The sequence below is a fragment of the Sus scrofa genome, chromosome 3 (genome assembly GCF_054392235.1).
Source record: "Sus scrofa isolate SSC_HxYL_T2T_F1_AM1 chromosome 3, Sscrofa_HxYL_maternal_Yorkshire_Landrace_v2.0, whole genome shotgun sequence".
In the NCBI taxonomy this organism is placed as follows: domain Eukaryota; kingdom Metazoa; phylum Chordata; class Mammalia; order Artiodactyla; family Suidae; genus Sus; species Sus scrofa.
Genome location: NC_139385.1, coordinates 137,932,856 through 137,943,794, shown reverse-complemented (window position 1 = coordinate 137,943,794; position 10,939 = coordinate 137,932,856).

Here is a 10,939-nt window from a genome sequence, read left to right as displayed (position 1 = left end):
AAAATAAAATAAGATAAAATAAAATAAAATAAAATAAAAATAAAAACCTCACTTCCATTTTGTATTTTCCCATGATTGACCTTGAAATCCAGCCAATCCTGATTGGCTTTTCAGTCTCAGTCAGGATGGAAACTTCTTAATCGTGTGACTAAAACATGATGGTGACCCAAGAACAGAGTCATAATGCCTGCTTCATTATTCTTGCTCTTGGTGACTATTTTAAAAATATAAAGTCTGTAGGCAGCGAATAATTATGTGCCAGTAGATGTTTTGGTGGTTTAAAAATTTCTTATTTTCTAATTCTAGGTATCTGGTTAGTGTAATGGACATTTTAATTCATGTGCACCCAGAAAGCCAAGTATTTATAAGAATTAAATATGGTATTGAAGTCATGGCTGTTGCAGCTTATAATTACTGACGACGATAGCGCTAGTGATTTCAGCCCTGCTAAGGCTCCTGTCTTAGCTCTTAGCCCATGACGTTGGGGAACAGACAATGAGTGAAAAGATCAGACGGAGCCAAGTTCAAGTCCTGGCTGCATCGCCTACCAGGTGTGATGAGATCAAGGCTGTGACCTTCCCGATCCTTGGTTTCCTCAGATGTAATGAAAATGTTTGTATCTAAGAGGGTTTTCAGCAGGAAGTTTGCTGTGACTGTTTTGTTCTCGCTGCTTTGGGAGCCAAGATGATTCATGGCAGAGTGGAGACAAATATTAGAACTTCCATTTATATTTTCATCCTGTTCTAACATTCTATTTTCAGTTTACTTGTTAGAGTGTACATAATGTGGTAGTTTAGTCTTATTCGCTACTTAATTTATAAATGATAAATGTGCATTTACTGAGGATAAGGACTCTAAATAGCCTACCGATGGATAGCACGTTACAAAAATTGGGAGATCATGGCTCGGACTGTCTCATCCTTGTGGCTGTTCTATTATGAGTGGCAAATGAATTCTCAGTAATTCTCTCTTTTTTTTCTTTTTCGGCCATGCGGGCAGCATATGGAAGTTCCCAGGCCAGGGACTGAATCCAAGCTGCTGCTGTAACCAATGCCAGATCCCTAACCCATTGTGCCACAGTGGGAACTCAAAGTAATCCTTTGCTATCATCGCAGTTGGCCTCTCGGGGGCTTGGGTGTTAGCAGTTGGGAGATCAGAGGGTTGGAGCTTCTGGTCTGAGAAGCTGAGAACTAGTGCCTTTGTTTTCACGGTTCTCCTGCCACAAATGTGTAGCCCTACAGGCCAACCTGACTCCTTCAGTGATATTTCTTATGTTATTTCAGGTCTCTGCTTCTAGAACCTAGATCTCAATTAGCCGCTTCTTGATGGATCCTTTATTTTAGAGAGCAGAACACTGCATGGTTGAAAATGCAGTCTAGCCTGTCTTTCTCTGGTAACCTTGACCTCTCAGACTTAGCTTCTGAATCTTTCAAGCGGTGGAATAACCACTGTCTTGCCTGCTTCATGGGCTTGTTGTAAAGAATAAACAAGAGATCATGTCACATCAGACCAAATCTGTAGAAACCAAAGGCAAGAAGGCATTAAAAGAAATAAGAGTCAGATGACTTTCAAAGGAATGACTTTTTTTTTTTTTTTTTTTTTTTTTTTTGTCTTTTCTAGGGCTGCACCCATGGCATATGGAGGTTTCCAGACTAGGGGTCAAATCGGAGCTGCAGCTGCTGGCCTACACCACAGCCAAGCAACACGGGATCTGAGCCACATCTGCGACCTACACCACAGCTCACGGCAACGCCGGATCCTTAACCCACTGAGCGAGGTCAGGGATCGAACCCACCATCTCATGGTTCCTAGTCGGATTTGTCAACCCCTGAGCCACGACAGGAACTCCGTGGAATGACAATTTCTACTATCCGGTTTCTTCTTCTCTTTCTCCTTCTTTTCTTTCTCCCTTACCTCCTTCCTTTCTTGGCTTCTACTTAGAACTTAGCAGCTCTGCTCTGTTTATTGGATCCTCCAATTTAGTTGGCGGCACCCAAAGCCTCAGAGTCAGGGCTGAGTCCTCCTCAGGTCAGATGAGGGCACCGCCTTGGACGCCTCATCATCAGAGGTCTTCTTCACGGCTGCTGTGATCTGATGCCTGCTGGTCTTGACACCGCGGAGAACCCCACTGTACCTCTGCTCCCCATTTTCGTGGCTGACCGTGTGGCCGGGAAAACCCGATGACGGCGTAGGGGTCAAGTCCATTATTCAAGGAGCCTTCTTTTGAGGACGTTCGGATGCCTTCAGCTTTCAGTGTCTTGGGCTGCCGGAATGTGGGTGACATGGAACAAGTTCTCCGTTTTTTTACTCTTTTTTTTGGTTTGTTTGTTTGTGGCTGTGGACACCTTTCTGTACTGTTTTCTTGGCTTCGCTTTCGCTTCCTTTTTTGGGAGGTGTGGGGCGTGTTATGTCTTGCTTTCAGCACTATTTGTAAAAAGATAATATCACTGACTTCTCAGCAGTAACAGTGGAAGCCAGAAGATACCTTTAGTGTTCACTGTGTGTCTATATGTAACTGGCAAATACAGTTGGCAATCTAGAGGTTTATAGGCAGAAACCTTATTTGAAGGCAAACAAAATGGAGAATTTATCACAAATACAGTCTCACCGGAGGAAATTCTAAAAGCAGGGGGCTCATCCTGGATGGGGGATCGGAAATGTAAAAAGAGATGGGGGGGCAGAGAACTTGGCAAACAGGTGGGTCAAGTTAAGCAAACCTTGATTATGCCAAAGCAACAACAGCAATAATAATAATAATAATAACCAATATATGAGCATTTAAAAATGAGATAAAACAAATGCACCAGAAATTTTGGCGTATAAATTATAAGGCTCTTCTGTCCTTTGGAAGGAAGGTAAAATTAATCATCTTCAGGCTTTATTAAATATGCTTTTTTTAGTATGCTAGACTTTTTGTTTTTCTTTTTAAAAATTATTTTTAATTGACGTATAGTTGATGTGTAATATTATATAAGTCACAAGTGTCCAATACAGTGACTTGCAATTTTTAAAGGTTATAGTTCATTTACAGTTATTATAAAACATTGGCTCTCTTCCCTCCCTGTGTCGTGCAGTATATCTTTGTAGCTTATTTGATGCATGATAGTTTAAGCATGCATGTTAAAAACGTTATGTTACCTACTGGAAGAAGAGAGAGTGTCTATTTTCTTTTCTTGCTTTTTTTTTTTTTTTTTTTTTTTTTTTTGCTTTTCAGGGCCACTCCTGCGGCATAAGGAGTTTCCCAGGCTAGGGATCTAATCAGAGCTGTAGCCACCAGTCTATACCACAGCCATAGCCACATTGGATCCTCACTCACTGAGCGAGGCCAGGGATCGAACCTGCAACCTCATGGTTCCTAGTCAGATTCATTTTGGCTGAGCCACGACGGGAATTCCGAGAGTATCTATTTTCAAATTACTAGGGAAGGGAATAAGTGGGAAAGAATAAAACACCACCTTAATTAATCCATAGACAGGCCAGGAAGAAGGAAAATAGGAGATACGTGAAAAACAGGACACATGTTAAGAGCAAAATATTGCAGAGAAAGAAATCCAGATGTATCCGTGATCACAGTCCATGTAAATGAACCCAACATCCCAGTTGAAAGATGAAATTTATAGGAGATCAGAAAAGCAAAGCTAGCCATCTGCTATTTATAGGACATGTCCAGGAGTTCTCATCGTGGCGCACAGAAACAAATCTGACTAGGAACCATAAGGTTGCGGGTTCGATCCCTGGCCCTGCTCAGTGGGTTAAGGATCCAGCATTGCTGTGAGCTGTGGTGTAGGTCGCAGATGCAGCTCGGATCCCGCGTTGCTGTGGCTGTGGCTGTGGCATCGGCTGGCAATTGTAGCTCTGATTGGACCCCTAGCCCAGGAACCTCCACACGCCAATGGTGAGGCTCTAAACAAAAAGACAAAAAAAAAGAAACATAAATATCAAACAAAAGGGCAAACCATAAGTATACAAAAATCTTAGCAAATGCTAATCACAATTAGATGTAGCTGTAATTGCAGGCAAAATAGAGATTAAAGAATTACTAGCGATAAAGAGGATTACTGCTGAATAATAACAGACTCAATTCATCAGAAAGATATTGTAACTCTAAATTTGTATTAACCTTGTAATATCGCCTTAAAAGGTGTAAGATAGACGTTGCCTTAAGGAAAGAACTATAAGAGGAAATTGATGAATCTTCCATCGAATTGGGAGATTTAAATATATGTCTTTCATTCATTGTTAGGGAAAGCAGGTTAAAAATTCAGTTTGGATATAGAAAATTTGAAAAACACATTTAATGAGCTTGATATAATATATATAAATATGTAGGAAATTGCATGAAAGAATAAATGACATTATTTTTCTTTTAGTCTTTAAAAAAAAAGCTTTATACTATGGAAAATTTCTAAAGGTATAGATAGTGGAGAGACTAGCTTAATGAACTCTCACGTGTATATCACCAGCTTAAACAATTTGGAATTCACGGTCAGTTCTGTTTCATCCATCCCCACTCACTCCTCCACCCTAGATTATTTTTGAAGTAAATCCCAGACAGTTTACAGTTTTATGCATAAATATTTCAGCGTGTCTCTTTCTTTTCTTTTTTTTTTTTTTTTTTTTTGCCTTTTCTAGGGCCGCTCCCTCGGCATATGGAGGTTCCCAGGCTAGGGGTTGAATTGGAGCTGTAGCCACCGGCCTACGCCACAGCCACAGCAGCACCAGATCCGAGCCGCCTCTGCGACCTACACCACAGCTCACAGCAACACTGGATCCTTAACCCATTGAGCGAGGCCAGGGATCGAACCCTCAAACTCATGGTTCCTAGTCGGATTCATTAACCACTGAGCCATGGTGGGAACTCCCCAGCATGTACCTTTAAAAGAGACATTCCAAAAACAAAACATGTTAATAGGAGTTCTCTGGTGGCTCAGCCAGATTGAGAATCTGACATTGTCACTGCTGTGGCCTGGGTTGCTGCTCTTCCTGGTCCGGGAAACTTCCACATGCCACGGGGGCAGCCAACCCCCCCCCCCAAAAAAAAGATGAAGCAGTAAATCCTTAGTGTGTTGTGAGAGTTCAGATTTCTTCAATTCCCATGCACAGGGTTTGTTTGAGTCGGACACTGGGATTGGTTGTGTCTCCTGGATCTCGCAATCCATAGATCCCTCGCTGTGGTTTCTTTTTTCTTTTTTCTTTTTCTTTTGGCTGCCCCATGGCATATGGAAGATCCCAGGCCAGGAATCAGATCAGAGTTGCCGTTGCAGCCTATGCCACATCTGTGGCAGTGCCAGATCCTTCAACCCACTGTGCCGGGCCAGGGATCAAACCTGCACCCTGGTGCTGCAGAAATGCTGCTAATCCCATTATGTCACAGTGGGAACCCCGCTCTGTGGTTTCTCTTTTTCTTTTTCTTTTCTTTATCATTTTTAGGGCTGCATCTGTGGCAGGCAGACGTTCCAAGGCTAGGGGTCTAATTTGAACTGTAGCTGTCAGCCTACACCACCGCTCACAGCAACACCGGATCCTTAACCCACTGAGCGGGGCCAGGGATCAAACCCATGGATAGTATCCTCATGGATGCTCATTGGGCTTGTTACCACTGAGACATAATGGGAGCTCGTACAATTCTTTAAATTATTAGCTAGGATACTGATGTAAAAATAACCTTGTCCTTATCAACTCACAGGTTACCCAGACATAAAGTTTGTAGCGAGAAGGCAGGACAAAGTCAAATGCTCTCTACTACTCCAACAGCCAGTTGAAAAGAATAGTATTAAAAATAACACTTATAGTGTAAATAATATTAAGTGCATAGAAATAAATTTTTAGAGTATGTACTACCAAGATTTTAAAAAATGGTATAATTTTTACTGAAAAGCATTAAAAAATAAATGGGGGAGTTCCCATCGTGGCGCAGTGGAAATGAATCCAACTAGGAACCATGAGGTTGCGGGTTCAATCCCTGGCCTTGCTCAGTGGGTTAAGGATCTGGCATTGCCGTGAGCTGTGGTGTAGGTCGCAGACTCGGCTCTGATCTTGTGCTGCTGTGGCTGTGGTGTAGGCCGGTGGCTACAGCTCTGATTAGACCCCTAGCCTGGGAACCTCCATATGCCGCGGGTGTGGACCTAGAAAAGACAAAAAGACCAAAAAAAAAAAAAAAAAAAAAGATGGAATTTATGCCTTGTTTATTGATACAAAATATTCAAAATCATATAGATATTATTTTTTTCTAAACCAACCTATACATTAAACTTTATGCTACTCAAGGCTCCAACAGTTGTGTGTGTGTCTGTGTGTGTATGTGTGTAACTTGACAAGTTGATCCCCAAATATATATAGAAGGACAATTGGCAAAGTATAACCAAAATACTCCAGAAGAACAAGGAGGAAACCGGCCTTATGAGATAACAGTACTTACCACGAAGTTGTGGTAATTAAGACAATGTGGCTTCAGGACAGGGACATAAAAATAAACCAATGGAGCAAAATGTAGGCCCAGAAACAGACAGGCATACACTGAAACTTGATTTGTGACAAAATAAGGCCGTGTGGGTTAGTAGGAGAAATGTATTTTTCATGAATGGTGCTGAGATAAAAATAACCATATCGAAAAAAAAAATGAAATAGGATCCTTCCTCACACCGTTTAGAGAAATCAATTCCAGACAGATTAAAGGCCTGGCTGGGAAAGTCAAAATTATAAAACTTTAAGAAGATAATAGAATATTTATCTTTATGACCTGAAGTGAAGCAGGACATTCTTTTTTGTTTTTTTCTTAAACAAGACCCAAAGAAGTACAGATCATAAAGATCAGGATGGATTAATCGGATCACACCAAAATTAAGAATTTTTTTTGAATTAAAGAGATGTGCGGGGAATTTGTGAATCTGTCCATTGCCGGTGGGAATGTACATGAGCACAAGTACTTTGGAAAACAAGCTGGCATATTACCCAGCAAAGCTAGTGATGCCGGTACCTTAGCACCTAGCCGAGTCCTGCTCCTAGGAACGCCTTCTAGAATAGGTCTCATCGAGAATGCTCACAGCAGCATTGTTCCGCGTGGCATAAAATTGGGAACAACCTGTGTTCATTGGCGGGACAAGAGGATAAATACGTTTCTGGTGTATTCCCACGAGGGAACGCTCTGCAGCAGTGACCACAAATGCGCTACAAATAAATAATGGATCAAGAAGGATGAGCCTCAGGAATTTATGGTGCATCCAAAAAAAAAAAAAAAAAAAGAAGAAGCAGTAGGAGAAGAATGAGTCTATATCCTTCCATTTATGTAAAGTTCAAAAATATGCAGAACTGTGGGTGGAAACATGGGATACAAATATGGTAAAACTGTGAAGCACAGCAAGGAAATGTAAACAGCGCATGATGGCAGCACCCGGACGTGGGGGTGGGGCCGCGGTGGGGGAGGGCAGGTGTGCCCGCCACATCCTGGTTCTTAAGCTGGGTTGCTGGGCGGTGGGTGGGTGGCCCGTGTAACCCTCGTGGTCTTTACACGGGTCGTAAATTTTTCCGCATTTATTTATATCTTTTAGTAATGTCGGTATCTACTCGATGAAAACAATGGTTCAAACACTTTGAGTTTACAAGGGCGCATAATCATTGCAGGTCCGTGGGCAGCCTGCCTGCACCTTGTAGCCGCTCTCTGAGCCCGGCATTGCTAAGCAGGTTCTACTCTCTACCGTCTTGCTGCCCCCACACAGCGTTTGGTGGAGTCTGAACTGCTGCAGTGATGACAGGATGGTGCCGGGGACCACAGGGGACCCCAGAAGCAGGGCTCTTTTCAGAGCACGTCTGGACCATTTTGACTAAGAGTCTAGCCCGGCCCTGGGAGATGCCTCATCTGACAAACAAATCACCAGATACCAAGCTTTGTGAGGCGGAGATAAGAATGGCTTATCTTGGGTTCCCGGGAGGCTCAGCAGGTTAAGGATCCGGCGTTGTCACTACTGGGGCTCTGGTTACAGCTGTGGCCCGGGTTCAATCCCTGGCCCCAGGAACTTCTGCAAGGTGCCACAAAGAATAAAAGGAATGGAATCCAGAAAGTCGTTGCACCATCATTCTGTCTTACCTATGGTTGTCAAGGTTACTAGATCCTCATGTTTCCTGGTAACCATTCCTCCCAAAATAGCCAGCACTGGTGCCAGCCGACTGCAGCCTGTATCACGATCATCTTTTACGCTGTTTTGAGGAGAAGGCAAGGAGGCGCTTTTACAAGGAATAAGGTTTTACAGAGCACACACAAATATCCCTTATCTGATTTTTGCCAAAGATGGCTAAAGAATTACAATCCCCAATTGTCAGGTGACCCAGCAGCCTCAGAGAGGTTAGGCGAGTGACTTGTCTGCTCTCGGGAATCGCAAGTGAATGGGAAATTCAGATTTTCTGAGGCCATGGACGGCCCAGATGCTGCCTCTCGCTGCTGAGGTTGCGCTGCAGAGAGGGTGTCCTGTGTCAAGGCGCCTGCGAGGGTTTCAGCCTGTGGGGCTGAGCTTCTACTTTAGTAGCTGACACTGCCCCCTTCTTCCTCGTCCACGGAACCCCAATTTTGTTCTGGTCCGGGAGCTCTACGCCTCCCAGGGTGTCCTGGGCGGTTAAGCTTGATGAGCTGTGGTGATAATGCTACCCCCCTCGCTAGTGATTGTTTAAATGCGGGCTGTGACCCAACCTTGGCCGGTGGAGGTAGGTAAGTCTTAGGAAAAAGCGTTCCTAAGAAAAGAACTTACCGGAGGAAGTGCCCCTCTCTGCCTGCCATCCCCTGGCGTGAGACAGCGCCTCTTTGATGGCCACAAACAGGGACGTCGTTGGAGACGGCTGAGTGGAGGGTGGGAGGCCCTTGGTCCAGCTCTGAGAGGCCACCTCTCCCTCGAAACCAGCCCGCCCGCATCCCGTGGCATCTGCTGGTCCCCTCTGCCTATGCCTTTGGCTCCGGCTCTGCAGCTGAGCTCCATTCAGATGCGTCTTTCTATTCTACTGGCTGTGAGCTCACTGTTTGTGGACATTTGTCCCTGTCCCTGCCCTGCCCCCCGTCCAGTCTACCTGGAGGGAGGCGGGGGCGGGGACTGGTTCTCTGGACGCGGGGATCCCTAATGGGAGGTATCTGAACCTCCTTTGTGAGGGGCTCCATGGTGACTCTGCAGAAGGTGCTCGGCTTGGGTCTTCCTTATAGCTCAGGGACAAGCATTGTGCCACTCAGCACCTCCCAAGGGTAGGCTTATGTTAGAAACCCTTTCAGCTGGAAATTCTTCCAACAGAGACGATGAGCATGGCGCCAATTTGGAGGAAGTCTAGTTACTCTGCAGAAAACTATTGCTCATAGAAAGGACAGTTGCTTCATCCACCTTTATGTTTATTTATTTGGCTGCCCCTTGGCATATAAAGTTCCCTGGCCAGAGATCAGAGCCGAGCCACAGATGTGACCTGAGCTGCAGCTTTGGCCATGCTGGATCCTTAACTGTGCCAGGCCGGGGATCGAACCTGCATCCCAGTGCTCCCAAGACACTGCCAGTCCTGTTACGCCGCGGTGGGAATGCCACATCCCCTTTTATTAAGTGCCTGCTTGTTAAATGTCAGCTTTGTGCTCAGCTTTGGGCCCCAAGGGAATGTTATAGGAAGCTAGGTAGGATGTGGCTCCCCCCTCCCCCCGGCAGAGCCCAGGGTGGGGACACCCCTCCCTCACAGCGGACTCTGTCAAGGAGCAGAGGGCCAGGGGTGCCACTGGGGGGGGATCCAGCACTGTGCTGCCAGGGTGGGGAGGGGCCCCAGAAGGCAGGGGGATGCTGACGGGTTGGGTTGGATGGGGGTGGGGGGGCAGCCATCAGCAGGGTGGGCTGGGGGATCGCCCATTTGGAAGTTTGCCTCCCAAGCAGTGGAAGGGTGGGGCCCCCGTGAACCCTCAGGTCCCCGAGTGCCAGTTGAAAGATGGGGGACGTTCTTTGGCCTGGGAAGAGTTTGAAGGGGTTCCGGTGGGAGGGAGAGACTGTGGTGGGACAGGTGGGTTGAGGCGGGGATGCAGGAGGGGAGCCAGCCCGGAGGCGGCGGGCATCCGCCTGAGGACTCCAGCGGAGGGAGGAGAAATCTAAATGGGTCACGGTCATGGGCCGGATGCGAGGACTCCAAGACATCTTCCGGTTCCGGGCCTTTATTGTCCAGGAGGGTGGAGCCCCGTTTCGCTCGTGGTGGGAAGAAAGCAGGAAAGAAGGGGTGGCAGTAACAGAGGGGTCTCCTGAGGGAGGGGCGGGGGTGGTGTGGGAGGAGCAGAGACAGCAGGACAGTGCTTTTATGACCTGCCGCAACCAGGGGGCTCCCAGTAATGGCTTTCTGATAGAACGACCTCAGCCGCCACGTCCATCAGCATTTGGAACTCGGAAATGCACGTGTGGGCAGCTGCCTGCTTTTCCGGCTCTTCTGTGATTTTTTTGCTTGATTCCCAAGCATGTATCGGAGTTAATGAAGCAATTCTATTGTGAAACCACTTAGAAATTTCGAAGACAATGTACTTGGGTTTGAATGGGATAATTGGGTTTTTTTGGGGGGAAACGTTTGTAGGAGAATTACATATAGATCTCATGTATCGCTCCCTGGTAGCACATCCATGGGAAAGAAGAAGGATCCCTCAAAAGCTCCGAAACCAGCTAGTTCATGCGTTTGGGTGAAAAGCAAACACATTTCTCTCTCCAGTGGAATGCTTTATGTAATACTTCAAAATGTAGATCTGAAACTCCATTTCTGGTTCAACATCTCCTGAGAGGGCTCAAGTCGTTTTTCACTTTTGAGGAGTGTGTGATGCTGCTGAAAAGCCGTAAGGATTTGCTTTGGCAGAACCCATACCTGCTAGGATGCTGGCGGGGGGAGCTTTCTATTCTGTGCGGTGACTCATCAAATGTATTTTAAGTTATGCTTTTGTTGATGGAGAAGTGGAGGCTTT